Source organism: Ambystoma mexicanum, chromosome 9 (genome assembly GCF_040938575.1).
Source record: "Ambystoma mexicanum isolate Mex_15411 chromosome 9, UKY_AmexF1_1, whole genome shotgun sequence".
Classification (NCBI taxonomy): Eukaryota; Metazoa; Chordata; class Amphibia; order Caudata; family Ambystomatidae; genus Ambystoma; species Ambystoma mexicanum.
The window spans coordinates 815,678,087-815,692,019 of record NC_090931.1 but is presented as its reverse complement, the minus strand read 5'-3'; the positions used below and the strand labels follow the sequence as shown (position 1 = coordinate 815,692,019).

At 50.7% G+C, this 13,933-nt stretch overlaps 1 protein-coding gene across 3 annotated transcripts in view; it reads right to left on the bottom strand.

The window, feature by feature from the left end:
- Positions 1 to 8,554, bottom strand: part of DBR1 (debranching RNA lariats 1) — a 183,134-nt gene extending 174,580 nt beyond the window's left edge. For 2 of the 3 annotated variants that reach the window (XM_069615810.1, XM_069615812.1), the window contains exon 1: positions 8,425 to 8,554. The gene's annotated coding sequence lies outside the window, so the exon portion shown is untranslated. The remainder of the gene's footprint in view (positions 1 to 8,424) is intronic. The other variant, XM_069615811.1, reaches the window with a different exon arrangement.
- Between the last annotated feature and the right edge of the window lie 5,379 nt (positions 8,555 to 13,933).

Here is a 13,933-nt window from a genome sequence, read left to right as displayed (position 1 = left end):
TCCTCAAGTTTCAGGGAGGCAGGGAGGCTGTTCCAGAGGGAGGCCCCAGCCGAAGAAAGAGATCTACCACCAACTTGTTGCTTGGAGAAGTGACTAACCCAGAGGGAATTGGAGGCAGATGAGAAAAGAGCTCGAGAAGGAAGGTATTTAAGAAGAGAGAGTTGAAGGTATTGAGGCTCCAGGCCCCGGAAAGACTTGTGGACAATGCAGAGGGTTTTGAACTTAATCCTCGCAGTCACTGGGAGCCAGTGCAGAGATTTAAATCCTGGAGAGATACGATCCCTGGGCTTGAGGCCAAGGAAAGTCTTGCAGTCAGAGTGGTCCCAGGTCCCAGAAAGCCTTGTGGACAATGCAAAGGGTCTTGAATTTAATCCTTGCAGCCACAGAAGGACAGTGAAGGGATTTCAGCGCCAGGGAGATGCAGCCCCTGGGCTTGAGGCCAAGTATAAGTCAACGCAACAAACGGTGTACGCGAACAGGTGGTGTAGGACGCGTTTAAGGCTACATTGAGGGTGCAGCTCATCGCAATTAAGTGCCAGAGGGACAAACGACTAAGTCTCTTACAGGAGGAACCGGAAGCTAAACTCAAACAAATAATGGCTCAAATGGCAAATAACACGGGGAGTATGCTGCAAAGGGAATATCGGCTGATTAGGGGACAATTGGATGTTTCGCAGACCAGAGCTGCAGAGCGTACATTGCGCTACCTCCAACAGAGGTATTATGTCAAAGCCAATAAGGCAGATCGCCTGTTAGCAAGGCTGATTAGGAAAAAGGAAGCATGGAGGACAATCCTTAAAATAAAGGTGGGGGCGGGCAAGAAAGCACTGCTCTACCTGACATAATTTCAGACGTCACAGAATATTATTCATGCTGTAAACACCAGATTTCCCTGAGGTTTGGGCCCAAAGGGAATACCGGTCCCAGTGCCCTATTCCTAAGATCACTCCTCAAGAATGGAAAGAACTTGAAGGAGACATTACTCTTGAAGTAGTAAGGGCGGCTATAGCTGCCTTGCCATCAGGAAAGGCCCCGGGAGACTTTCCAGAGTGTTTACACAAAACCTTTAGAGACACTGATACTGTGCTCAGTCCAGCTCTTCTACTCTTTTGGGGGGGGTGGGGCAAGGGGTGTATCATCCCAACAATGGAAGAAGCCATTGTTGTGCTGCTCCCAAGGCTGAGTAAGGATGTCACTCTATGCGGTTCGTACGTGCTGATTTCCCTCATTAATCTAGACACAAAGATCTACACCGAGGTTCTGGCATCACGCCTGGATAAGCTCCTCCCCAAACAGATTGATCCTGACCAGTCAGCATTTATCAAGCATAGGCAGACCTCGGACAACATTCTGTAACGCTCACCTGACTCCCACGGAGGCGCTGATCTGGTCTGGGTTGCTGTGGCCTCTTCTAGGGTGATGCGCAGAACTCGGAAGACCGACTGGGCAGGACCCCCGAATCTTGCTTGTCTAATCCGCAGGAGAATCCTTCTGCAGATGGAGAAAGGGGGTTAGCTATCTACGGAGTGACGCTTTGGCTTCCCACCTCCCAGTTCACTCTCCGTTGGCCACCTCCTAAAATTCCCCCCGCTAAGTCTCACCTTAGGTTTTGAAAGGATGAACTCTCCATCCTGTTTCAGGTGCAGGGGTGCGTGTATATCCACTTACTTCACTGGTTAGCTGGAAACGTGAGGTCCAAGTTCACCTGACATTCCAGGCAAGCGCCGTGAGTATGTAGTTCGTAAAAGTTCAAGAAAATTATCTCCCTTTCATCTGTCTTCGAAATCTGAAGTCTGTTCCTTATTACAGAAACCGCAGAGTTTTAGGAGTGAAGAATGGAATCGCCGGAAATAACTCAGGTGGATAAGAGGTAAGATAATTCCTTGAAAATGTCCATCCAGTAATGCTTTGTCTTTTTTCCCCCCTTAGGGGCCGGGGTACGGTAACTGCCCAAGAAGCAGCGCCGACCCGAGATGCTGACAGGACCCGCCTAGTACAGACAGGTAAGTATTAAAGATGGAACCCAGGTTTCATCATAACGATCCTGCTGCTCACCTTTTGTCTTTCTTCTTCCCCTAGGTGCAGGTATGCGGTGGACCATGCAGAGGGTCGCGATGAAGAATGAAGATGTTTCGTGGACAGGTGAGTGAGCGCGGCGCTGCAACGAGCGACGCGAAGCGTTTAAAATAAAATCTTCTTCAGGTAGCCAGCGTGACGACTCCGGACACAGGTAAGCAACTGGCAATGTTCTTGTTCTCACCTTCTCTCTTCTCTCCTCTCCTTCTAGGTGTTCCAGGATCTAATCGGGCGTGGCTGGAGCCGGGATGCAGGAGCTGACACGGTGAGCGTCCAGCTGCTAGGAGCAGAACAACGCGAAGCGTGAGCTTCTGTCTGGCCGTGGCTTAAATAGCCTCCAAAGAAGTTCCAGGTATGTATCCTTCCCCAACCAGGTATGTATCCTTCCCTGCCCACGACTGAGTGGCAAAATAGTCCCACAGGTAAAGTAGTCCCATTCAGGCCTCAAGGAGGCCTGGATGTTGCAGCATGGTCTGCATCAGGTAAGTTTACACAAAATCACTCTTTACATAAGTTCACTTGTTATGAGCCTGGCGCCTATGGCGCCAGGACTGATGTCCAATATGAGCCTGGCGCCAAAGGCGCCAGGACTGAGTCCACAGGGCCCCTACCAGGGGCCGCTGGACCTCCCCCCGAGAACATGATGTCTGCTTCCGGGGACGCTGGATTCGATCTGGCTCCTTGGGGGTAGGCATCATGACACAGTCAGCCGGTCTGTCATCCGATTGAAAACGTTAATAAATCTAGAACCCCTGCACTTATACTAGCGTTGGATGCAGAGAGGGCATTCCTCTTCCATTCCATGGAGGTTATAAGATTTGGTTCTAAATTCCTTTCAACAGTAAGACCCAACTACCGAACTCCCTCCTTGCACCTGGTAATCAACAGGCAAGTTTCTCAGAGGATGAAGGTCTCCCGAGGCCCCAAGCAGGGTTGCCCCCTATTCCCGCGCTTATACGCCATACACCTATAGCCGCTCTTGGACAGCATTAGGGCCTCCCTGGATATTGAGGGGATTCCCTTTGGGGGCGAGGAGCATAGAGTCGCAGGGTTTGCTGATGACATGCTGATTTATGGGTAATGTTCCCTCCAGTTAAGAACCCCTCAACTTTTTGCTGTTATCCGACCATCTTAGCCTGGCTTTTGCAAGTGAAGCCCAGCCTTCTGCTCTACTCCGCTGGGCTTTTGCTCATTTTGTTATGGGGAAACCGACATGCCCTTAAGACAGTCAGTACTGGGAGACTGTTTCCCTTAGCCTTTCACTTTGTTGCTAGTTCTAAGCAACATTTTATCAGTGCACAATGCACCTTCCAGAACAGTGTGCTGGGTCTAGGCCCTAGACACCCTCAAAGGATTTTTTCGTGAATATACAGATGTGCCTTGTACAGAGCTGGCGGCAGCTGTTACTCTGTATTTTCAACGGTCCATAACCCGTTTACAGCCATGCCAAGAGGTCCTTTGTTCTATCCTTTGGCCATCTTGTCCCTTTGCCTTCCCGAAGTCGAGCAGACCCAGAAAATTCCTTATTTGGTCATGCAGACGCCGCACAAACCGAAGCTCTCGTTGGCTTCTGCATGCCTTGTGTGTGTGCCTGCAGGATGTGGGCTGGAGCCGTCTAGTTCCAATACAAATCCTGGGTGCTAGGATGTATGGGACCACCGTGGTCCGTGATTGGTCCACGTCTGGGATGGCTGTATGTGAGCAGATCTCATTGTTTTCCCTTTGTTTTGGCGCAAAGGAGATTTTGGATAAGAGAAGGCATCTTACACCCATTCCAGGCCGATCTTCTGAGTTCAGTCCGAACTTAGTAAAAGAGCGAAGTATCCCAAATCAACGAATAAGAACTGCGGAACCGCTGGAAGGTTTAGCACCCCGAGCCCGCTTTTGTGCCATCAGACCTCCTGTTTCTGATCGAACCTAGAAGGCTTGCAATGTTGCTTCAACCCATTGGAATAGAGGGACCAACTATTCTCGGCACCTCCAACTCAACCTGTAAGCAAGTGTTCCTAGACCGCCCAGCGAACTGACCAGCTTGTATGGGACTTTTGCCGTGGAGCTGCCGCCATCTCGAGTTGACACTTGAGACTTTAAGAATGTAAGCTCTGGGTATAAGGCACTCTCCCATCGAGTTTTGAACACCTACCATTCCTAGGTCTTAGGAGAATACGCCTGAACCCGAGCATACGCGGTCACTGTGTCGCCCAGCTATGGTGACAAACTTTGTGGGTGCCTTGCTGCTGTGCCCCCCTATACACACTTGCTGCAGCGAAAATGGCCCGATCCCTTCATCAGGAGCAGAGAAATTGCCACTGTCCAGCCTCTGAATAATCCCTGGAATGCAGCCCCTGAAAGCCACAGAGCCACGCAACTGCAGAATTGAACCTGCGACCGAAGTGGACTCAACTGCCGAAGTTTGGTCTGGAGTGCGCCGAAGGTCGGCAAATACTTGCAACCCTTGCCTGTGGCGCATCCATCCATTTTTCTGCACGAGTGGCCCCGAGGGCCACTCTTCTGTATTGCGGTAGCCTGTGCTATCGAGCTATTCCCAATTCTTGGATCCTGTTCTGCCCTCTTGGGGAGACCCTCCTCGAATAGTGGGAACTTATTCTTCACTGCCTCACCCACCTTCCCGAGTCGCTACAGCACCTTGAAGAAACTGCGTTTTGGTGTTGGTTTTGTTATTACGGCTGAATAATTACTATGTATAGATATTTTTGATATACACCGGGCAGAGTAATTTGTGGTTTTGTTTACTGTGTGTGCTCATTGTGGGCTTTTGATCACTGTCACCCCTCCTGAGACCTAGTCTTGACCGCCGCCAATGCTACCGTGATTGGTCTGGCTGGTCCAGAAGGTTACCCTGTTCCAAGAAACTAGGCTGGCCTTCTGAACCTCTGCTCACCAGGTCAGAGTTCAGAAATCCATCTTAACACATGCTCCTCTTGATCACAGAACCAGAAACCTCATTCCCAGGGATCTCACTGGAACTTCTTCTCTTTGGGGAGGTGGCAGGGTTAAAAATAAAATGTCCTCAAGTCAGAGTTCTTTAACTTAAACGCCCCTTCAGGAAAAAGGGCAGGAATTGCAGGGTATAGTACCCTATAGATGGGCGGAAACCGGCATTAGATATTTGGGGGTCCAGATTACTGGTCGCCTGGGTGCTCTTCACCGTGCCAACTACCCACCTTTAGCAGAAAAACTGCACCGGCTGCTGGCGGAATGGGTGCCCTTATCAATATCCTGGATGGGGAGGATAAATTCCCTCAAGATGGCGATTTTGCCAAATATCCTATATTATTTCACTGCCCCGCCAGTGGGGAATACCCAAGGTTTCCTCATGACCCTTCAAAATCATGTGGAGTCATTTATTTGGGACCGCATGAGACCCAGGGTAACTATGCAGATGCTAATGTCTCCCAGAAGCAAAGGAGGGCTGTGAGCGCCAAACTACTGCCTCCATTTCCTTGCGGCTCAAATCAGAGTGATCCGGGATTGGTTCAGGGGCGATCACGGGAAGGTCTGGTGTTATATGGAAAAAGCAGTGGTGGGCACGCTGCTGAATGAGGTGTTGTGGCGACCCAAGGGGGTAAGACCTGCAAACAAGTACTGTAGCAGGATAGGGGCCCTTGTGGGCGGACTCAGGGATGAGCTGGTGCGGAGGGTGAACTTGACCACCTTCCCATCCCCGCTGACATTGCTGTTTAGGAAACCCCAGTTCGCACTGGGTATGGAAAAGGGTGCCTTCAATGGGTGAGAGGCAGCAGGGTGCCGCAAACTATGTGACATGTTCTCAGGTCAGGACATCAATTCATGTGCACAGTGCAAGCAGAACTTTGGGCTAGAAAAGGGGGAGGGGTATCGTTACTCTCAACTGATGCACTGGCTTAAGAACCCAATGGTCCAGTCAGCAGCCTCCACCCTTTGAACAGTTCGTAACGATGGAAACAGGGGACAGGCATTTGGTAGGAGCGTTATATGGGATTATAGCATAAGGGGCAAGGAGCCAGGCATGGCACTATATGGAGCAGTGGGAAACTGCAGTGGGTCCGCCGTTGGAGGGGGAACTTTGGACTCAGTTATGGGCAGATATCCCCAAGTTCACGCAGGCCATCCAGATTCAGGAGATGAGGGTTAAGATAATAGTCCCATGGCATCTCACCACAGAAAAACTACATAAATTCTAAAAACTGCATCAGCGCTCGAGAGGAAACGGAGAACTGGGATTGTGGAAGCATATCTGGCGGGAATGCCCAATCATACAGCCTTATTGGAACATGATCCGTGCAGCAACGAATAGTATTAAGAGCCAGATGCCGGACAACATAGGGATGGCCATCCTAGGAATGGGTGGGGTTCTGGAAAATCTACCCTCGAAAGCTTAAAGAAAGACACAGGCGACAACGCTTGTAGTGGCACACAAATGGAAACAAAAAGATGCCCCCACAGAACACAAATGGGTTAGTAAAACCTGGAACTTGGTGGCACTGGAGTGGGTGACCCATTTGATTCAAGGGAATCACCAAAGGTTTCTCTCGGGCTGGGGCATTGTCCTGCATCACCTGCAGCGGGACTCGCGGGCTGCATGGTGCCCGAGGAAAATGAGATTGCTGGTGTGAATACTGGCTCCTCTTGGGAAGGGTGCCTTCACAGGAAGCTGGGAGGAGATATGGCTGAAGTTTCTAAGGGAGACGAGGACTTTGGGGGGGGGGGGTTCCTCAAACGGTGCAAGGGCCCGCACACCGGCTGGTGAGAGCTGGCAACTCACAGAAACTTGGGACCGGGAGCCTTCTACAGAGTTTATGGACTTGTGGCTAACAGGGGGGAACAGGACTGGGTGCGTTGCTGGTTATGTGTGTTGGGATCGAGGGCGGGGGAGCAGCTGGGGGGGGGGGGGGAGAAGGGATGGGGGTTACATGTGTTCTTACTGTTGGAAAAGCCAATAGAAATGATATATATATTTAAGTGCAATGTTACTGTGCTGCCCTTCCCAGCCAAAATCAGCTCCCTGGCCCAGCACAAACAAACATTCTTTGACTCAACATTCACTTGCTTATTCACACAATTCACACACAGCATCCACTCACTCATTGCATTAGAGGATCAGAAGTGACCTTACCATACATTTTATATCCCCCTGCACCTGTTCCAAATAGGCACAGTTTTGTCCCGCCTCTGTGCTTTGAAAAGTACACCTTGAAAATCAGGATTTAGTTGACAATGCCCAGAACCCCCTTTCCACCCTCTACCTTGCGCAGTTGTGCATTTGGTGGGAGAAGGGCACCTCAATGAGCACAACTATGATGCACACATTTAAATGTCCTTTGTGCACGGTTCACCACCTTTTTGGCGCAAGTGAAATGAATGAGCACCCCATCAGGTGCAACTTGCACCAAACAAGTTTTGAAAATCGTGGCACGATGGTTTAGTCCTTACTTATTTATGCTGTACGTTCATTTCAGAGAGCGTGGTTCGAGGTGTCAGAGGGGAATTGGGAATGGGAAGGGACACACGGGAAGGAAAGGGTACATGGGTTTTTACTGTTTCTGCAGTTATTAACCCCAGACTTGCTCCAGAGCAGATACTGTGACTGGAATCATTAGCCCCAGAGTACGTACTGTGCACGACATAATTCTTGCAGAGCAGGCATTGGGTCTGTGGTTATAAACCCCAGGGCAGGTAGTCTGTCATATGTAACGGATTAGCAGGTACTGTATCCAACGTCATTAGTTCCAGGGCAGACACTGTGCTTGGATCGGTATCCCAGATCCGGTACTTGGTCTGTAATTATTTGCCCCAGCGGGTATTGTCAGATGTAGCTGAGCAGGTACGTACTGTGTCCGAGCTCATTCGCTCCATCCAGAGGATGTGATGGGCCTTTACCATTAGTGGCAGAGAAGGCAGTATCTACTGCTCTCCATCGGGGTGTTGTTTCTGCAGCCGGTAGAACTAGAACAGACACGGTGTGTGAAGTTATTATCCACAGAAGAGAAAGTACCGGATCTGCAGCCATCAGCCCCGGGGAATCATTACTTTCAGTGTAGGCACTGGAACTGGAGACAGTACAGCTGCGGAGTGTACGAAAGCAACACCAGGCTGCCTTGGGTAATTTCAAAACCAGGCGTTTAGAGAATCACGTACGTACCATTTTTAATTTCAACATGTGATAAGTACAATACCACGAATGGAAGCTCCAGCTGCAGCCTCTTACTCCAACGTGCAATTCCTGAGTTTGTAAAAGGGCTCCTCGGCTCTTACCAATATAACAACGGATGAGAACGATCTAAGTTAATGGATGCTGAAAGAAATGCATATACAATTCACTACAAGAGCTGGAACGCATTCACTCACCTGATGCTGCCTGGAAAGCTGAAAAGAAGCGACTGGTTGAGGGAGACCTTATGTTACTTTCATTATCAACTGAAAACACTTTTAAAGTCCATATGAGTCCAGATAGCATAGTGCTCTTTTAAAGTTTGCCGACTCATCCAAAAATGCCTTTACGGCGTCATGACGCTTTCACGTATTTCTGAAAGGTGACGTCTCACGCAAGAGGTCTACGTGTTTAGAAAGACAATCATGGAGAAGGAGGACGGTACTGTCTAATTCCCATCCGAGAAACGGACCGCCCCGCCTACTCTTCTTCACGTGACTTTGGGCCTTTCCCTACCATTCACGTAGCGTCTGACGTCATCATTGTTATTTTGTGAGCACCATTTAGCGAGCGAGAAGCGGAAACATACATGCTATTATTTTGCAGCAGCTGGGAGGGAGTTTCTCTCCGGGAAATCGGGAGAGTTGAACTTCCCCATTCAAATGCATTGGGGTTAGAATTATTTTAGGAGGAGGCAGTAAAAAATTGCTACATTTTTGCTGTCCCGCCTGAATCACGAGCGTTAGCATGTATACTGTAAGGCTTCGATTGCCAGTGCAACCGACCATAAGGTGGGTGTTTCCTTTGGGATACCAGGAATGTTTCTGCAAACACACCAGATCGAGATTGGCAGGGCTTTAAGTGTGCCAGGGCCTGCTGGGGCTGGGCCCTGGCAGGCTCCGAAATATCGTTTTGAGGTGGGGCCCTGCCGGGGCCCTCTAATCTCCCCTGGCAGCCGCATCCACTACATGAAAAGGTTTTTTTTCTACAGCCTGAAGCTCTCGCTCGTGGGCGAGAGCTTTAAGAAGAAAATGCCTTTCGGCCGTAATGGTGACCCCGCACCTGCGAGGCATCCCTTTAAGCAAGAGATGCCTGTGGGCTGGCGCCACCATTATGCTGATAAACGTGAGGCTGCGGGAAGCAGGGGCCTTGTTGTTTTAATTCTGAAACTCCCGTGGATTCGCAGGAGTTTCAGTCTTTAGGAAAAAGGCATCTGCTTCCAGCGGCCTCGCCCTTTCAGCCTTAATGGTGATGCTGCCCCTCTTCAGCTGGTGAGGGCCAGCACCACCATTAAGCCTGAATAGGCGAGGCGCTGTCCCCTGCCAGGCAAGCCTGTAGAAAATAAATGCAAAGATCAGCACCCTATCCCCCGTGGGGAGACAGTGCTGATCTCTACAAAAGGTTGCCTGGCAGGGGTGCCAGTAGCCCATTGAGCCAGGGCCATCAGTGGGGCGTGGCCTAATGGCCTAGCGGGACCCCTGCTGTTAGGCCACGCCCCCTTGATGAGCTCCGGCTCATTTTATAGTGTCACTTAAGGTACTGGAGATTGGGGAGCAGAAAGCAACTGGAATCTGCGTGCTCTTGGTTGGCTGAGGCCCAGGGCAGGTATTCTATCATATGTAACGGATTAACAAGGACTGTATCTGTTGCCTGTCTCCCCTGTTGGGAGACATGGTATCGTCCAGTATGTTGTCTTGGTCACGTGGGGAACGGTGCCCCTGCCATCCCTGTGGGTCCCCCCTAACCATGTGAGGCGGGTTAGGGAAGGCGACCCCGGCCTGGGTGCCCCTAGAGCCGGGGCCGTGGTGGCCAAGTGGACCTGGCCACGTGTGCAGAGCTCCGGTGATCCGGAGCGGGTGAGGTGCTCCCCACCCTTGTACATGCAGCGTGAGCGCTGCGACTGTGTGTGTCGTCGGGTGTTCCCCGACATAAGCATGGGGCTGCCCGGTGACCCGGAGCAGCCCCCAACAATGGCGACGAGGCAAGGGGCCCCGCGTGCCCCGAAGAAGATATGGAGCGGGCCCATCTCCAATTGGGCCCGCGATGTGGAGGAGTGGAAGCTGTTCCCCCCCCACATTCTCGTGGGGGAGAGAATGTCTGCGGTGACGGCTGCAGAGGAGGTGCTGCCCCACCTGCGAGCCGCGGAGGGGAGGAGCGAACAAAGCAGTGCGGGCCCAACTTCAACGGGGCCAGCGATGAGGAGGAGCGGCTGCCATCCTCCGTACGAGGGAGGTCCTGCGGCGTCGGCCGCGTGCACCGCTGCCCACTCCCCCTCTAAGATTCGAGGAGGAGGAACGGGTGTGTGCCCCCCGAAATGGGGTGAAATGATTGCAACGAAATACACAGCGCCCCCCCTCCTGGGCGCAGCCAGGTGAGCCTGCCCCCCCTCACTCCCAGTGAAGGCAGGCCCACCCCCACCCGAGTGCCCCGGGCATGCTGCGGCAGAAGAAAAGATGATCCAGGCCCAAATCCAGCTGGGCTCGCAGGGAGGGAAGGAGGCGGGCCCACCACCAGCTGGGCCCGCAAGGTTAATAGAGTGCTCGCTCAGAGGAGCGGGCAGAGGAGATGCCTGGTGGCCCCTCCCGCGACCCCAACATGGAGGTGGGCTGCCTGCCCTCCCAACAGAAGAAAAGCCCGCGGCAGTGCCCCTCAAGAACATGCACCAAAAAAATAAATAAGGAAAAACGAAGATGCAGGCCCGTATTCACCTGGGCCTGCAAAAGTAACAAAGGGAGAGAACTGCCAGCCCTATCTCCCGCCGAATCGCCCCACTCAGGGAAGTAAGGGCCCAGAGCGTGGACTGCATCTGGCGGGGGCAGTGTGGGGTGCTGGCGGCACTGGGGGGGAAGAGTTCCTGCGATGGGGAGGGGATGGGTACCCTTCCTGGGGGGACATGGAGCGGCTGTGGCCGCAAGGAAGAAATATGCTGTCTTCCCCTCCCCCACCAGCGGTTCGCAGAGCACAAAGGTGGGCCCACCCTCAACTGGGCCCGCGAAGAGGAGGTGCAACAAGGGGCATGCCGTCAGTGGTGCCCTGATGCCATCACAGGAACACCTAGACCATGGAATTGGCCGATGTGGCCCCTGGGCCTCCCCAGGTGCGGCTTTGCCGGTTTTTGTGACTGTGCTGTGACTGTCCTAAACGAACTCTGGTGAGGATGCAAGCTGGTTTCCAGCGACTCCACGAGTGCGGAAGATGGACATCATAATTTGACATCCCCCTGAAGACTATGAGCCTGCAGACACGGATTTGCTTAAAATGGCCCAGTTGGTGGGCAATGAAGTATGGTGCACACCTGTAGACGTGGAGTGCTTTATGTTGTGCCAGTAGTTCTCACTGGTGCCATTCAGGGACATGAGAGCCACTCACCCAGGTTAATAAAGGGTGTGTAAAGTAGCAGAGTGGCTCAAGTAGTATTTAAAGATGTGAAGGCAGGCGCTCTATTACCAGTCTTTAGCTTCTCCTCCTAACGCACGTTTTCATGACTACATCAATCTTCAGGGAGGCTGAGTTTCTTTGTTTTTTTCAGGCGGGTCTGCATTTCTGTTTCAGGTGTGACAAGTTAATTAGCTCTGAGGATTCTGGTACTTGTATTTTTCGCTCTTGAGTTTGCTGGCAGAGGACTGGAAACAACTCCCTCCAGAGCACAAATCTTCTCCTTGATGGGAGGAGGGGGAAAGCCATGGTTGTGGCTCTCCAGTGTAAGGCATGATGGCCCTGCTGCACTGCCTTGTGAGCCCGGGACTCCTGGAACAATGTTTAAAGATGTGAAGGCAGGCGCTCTGTTACCAGTCTTTAGCTTCTCCTCCTAACGCACGTTTTCATGACTACATCAATCTTCAGGGAGGCTGAGTTTCTTTGTTTTTTTCAGGCGGGTCTCCCTCCCCCCATCAAGGGGAAGATTTGTGCTATGGAGGGAATTGTTTCCAGTCACCTGCCAGCAAAATCCAGTGCGCAAAATACAAGTACCAGAATCCTCAGAGCTAATTAACTTGTCACACCTGAAACAGAAATGCAGACCCGCCTGAAAAAACAAAGAAACTCAGCCTCCCTGAAGATTGATGAAGTCATGAAAACGTGCGTTAGGAGGAGAAGCTAAAGACTGGTAACAGAGTGCCTGCCCTCACATCTTTAAACATTGTTCCAGGAATCCCGGGCTCACAAGGCAGTGCAGCAGGGCCATCATGCCTTACATTGGAGAGCCACAACCATGGCTTTCCCTTTCCCCCCATCAAGGGGAAGATTTGTGCTATGGAGGGAGTTGTTTCCAGTCACCTGCAAGCAAAATCCAGTGCGAAAAATACAAGTACCAGAATCCTCAGAGCTAATTAACTTGTCACACCTGTGGGATGTTTTTACCCATGCATCCAAGCCCTACCATAAAACTGTGCATTACTAGCATTGAAAACATCTTGATGGCCAGAACTCCCCAGAGAGTGCACAGGGAAAACATGAAGAATAGGCTGCCCATTTTTGCCTATGTTGTGAGCACAGGAGGGCACTGCCTAAAACCCACTTTGGGCTACACACACAGTAGCCTGAAACCATTGGGAATGGCAATGCTGATTGCCAAAAGCAACCCGGAAATGTGGGGAATTCATTTTCTTAATGTCAAAATGGATGCAATACTGGTGCTCACCACTATCAGAAAGCTGGCGTTTTAAAACCACCAGACTTTTGTGTAAAACTGAACAAATGAACCCAAACCAGGCCAAGGAAAGACTTGCTAAGAGGTGGATACAACGTAAAACTATATTCTGAAATGACTTGAAGGAAGTAATTATTTAATGTATATATAAAAAATAGCCGGGAATGTCAGCAGCTTAAGGGAAATTGGATTTAAAACCACTAAAATCGAAATGTTTAAATTAAATGAGTGACCTACTTTTGAGTGTAACATAGTTTGCAACTGTTGAAATGTCATAGTTTTGAACTTAGAATCAGCATTCTAGCTGCATGTGTAAAAAATTGTCAGTTTGATTTGAATGTAGAAAACTGGGTAACAAACATGACATTTAGCTGAAGCCTGGTTTAAAGAGATTAAACTCTGACCACCAGCTACCCCCGACAGGAGTTGAGACTTGCACAACTGCATTCCCAGGCCTGGCTGCCTCCTGCTGCCCCTGCCAAAAGGAGATCACATGGCCCTGTTGATTGAAAGGGGAGTGGCACCTGGGGACTGCAGGGAACTGAACAATGGGCCTTCTTTGGCTCAGGCAATTGTTAAATTAGGGGGGTCGTAAAATGGCTTCCTCTTGGAAGGAAATGGGAGGGGCAGTGCCACTGCTAGCAAGCTGAGCTTGGGGGAAGTGGACAAACCAGAAACTCCACCATGTGCTTGGAGGAAACCACACCCCTTTGGGCCAGAGAATAATTTAAAAAAAAGATGGATAATTCCTAGTACGGACTTGTCAGAATTATATAAGTAATATGATTATTCTTGTGATTTTTCTGTGCACGTTTTAAGAGGTGTTAGGACCCTCTGGTGTATTCTGGGGGGTTGCTAGCGGAAAATAGGGTCTTACTCCAAATGTCTGCATGTTAAAAATCTGACACTTCATCAATTAATGTCCATACTCCTTGCGCACATTTGTGTAATTTTTGGTAAATATCCGATATTGGTAAACCGACCAAAAAGCGCAAAATGTGGTCATTTCTGAATCCCAGCTCGCAGGTACATGGGGCTTGAACAGAGACCTGTCTTAA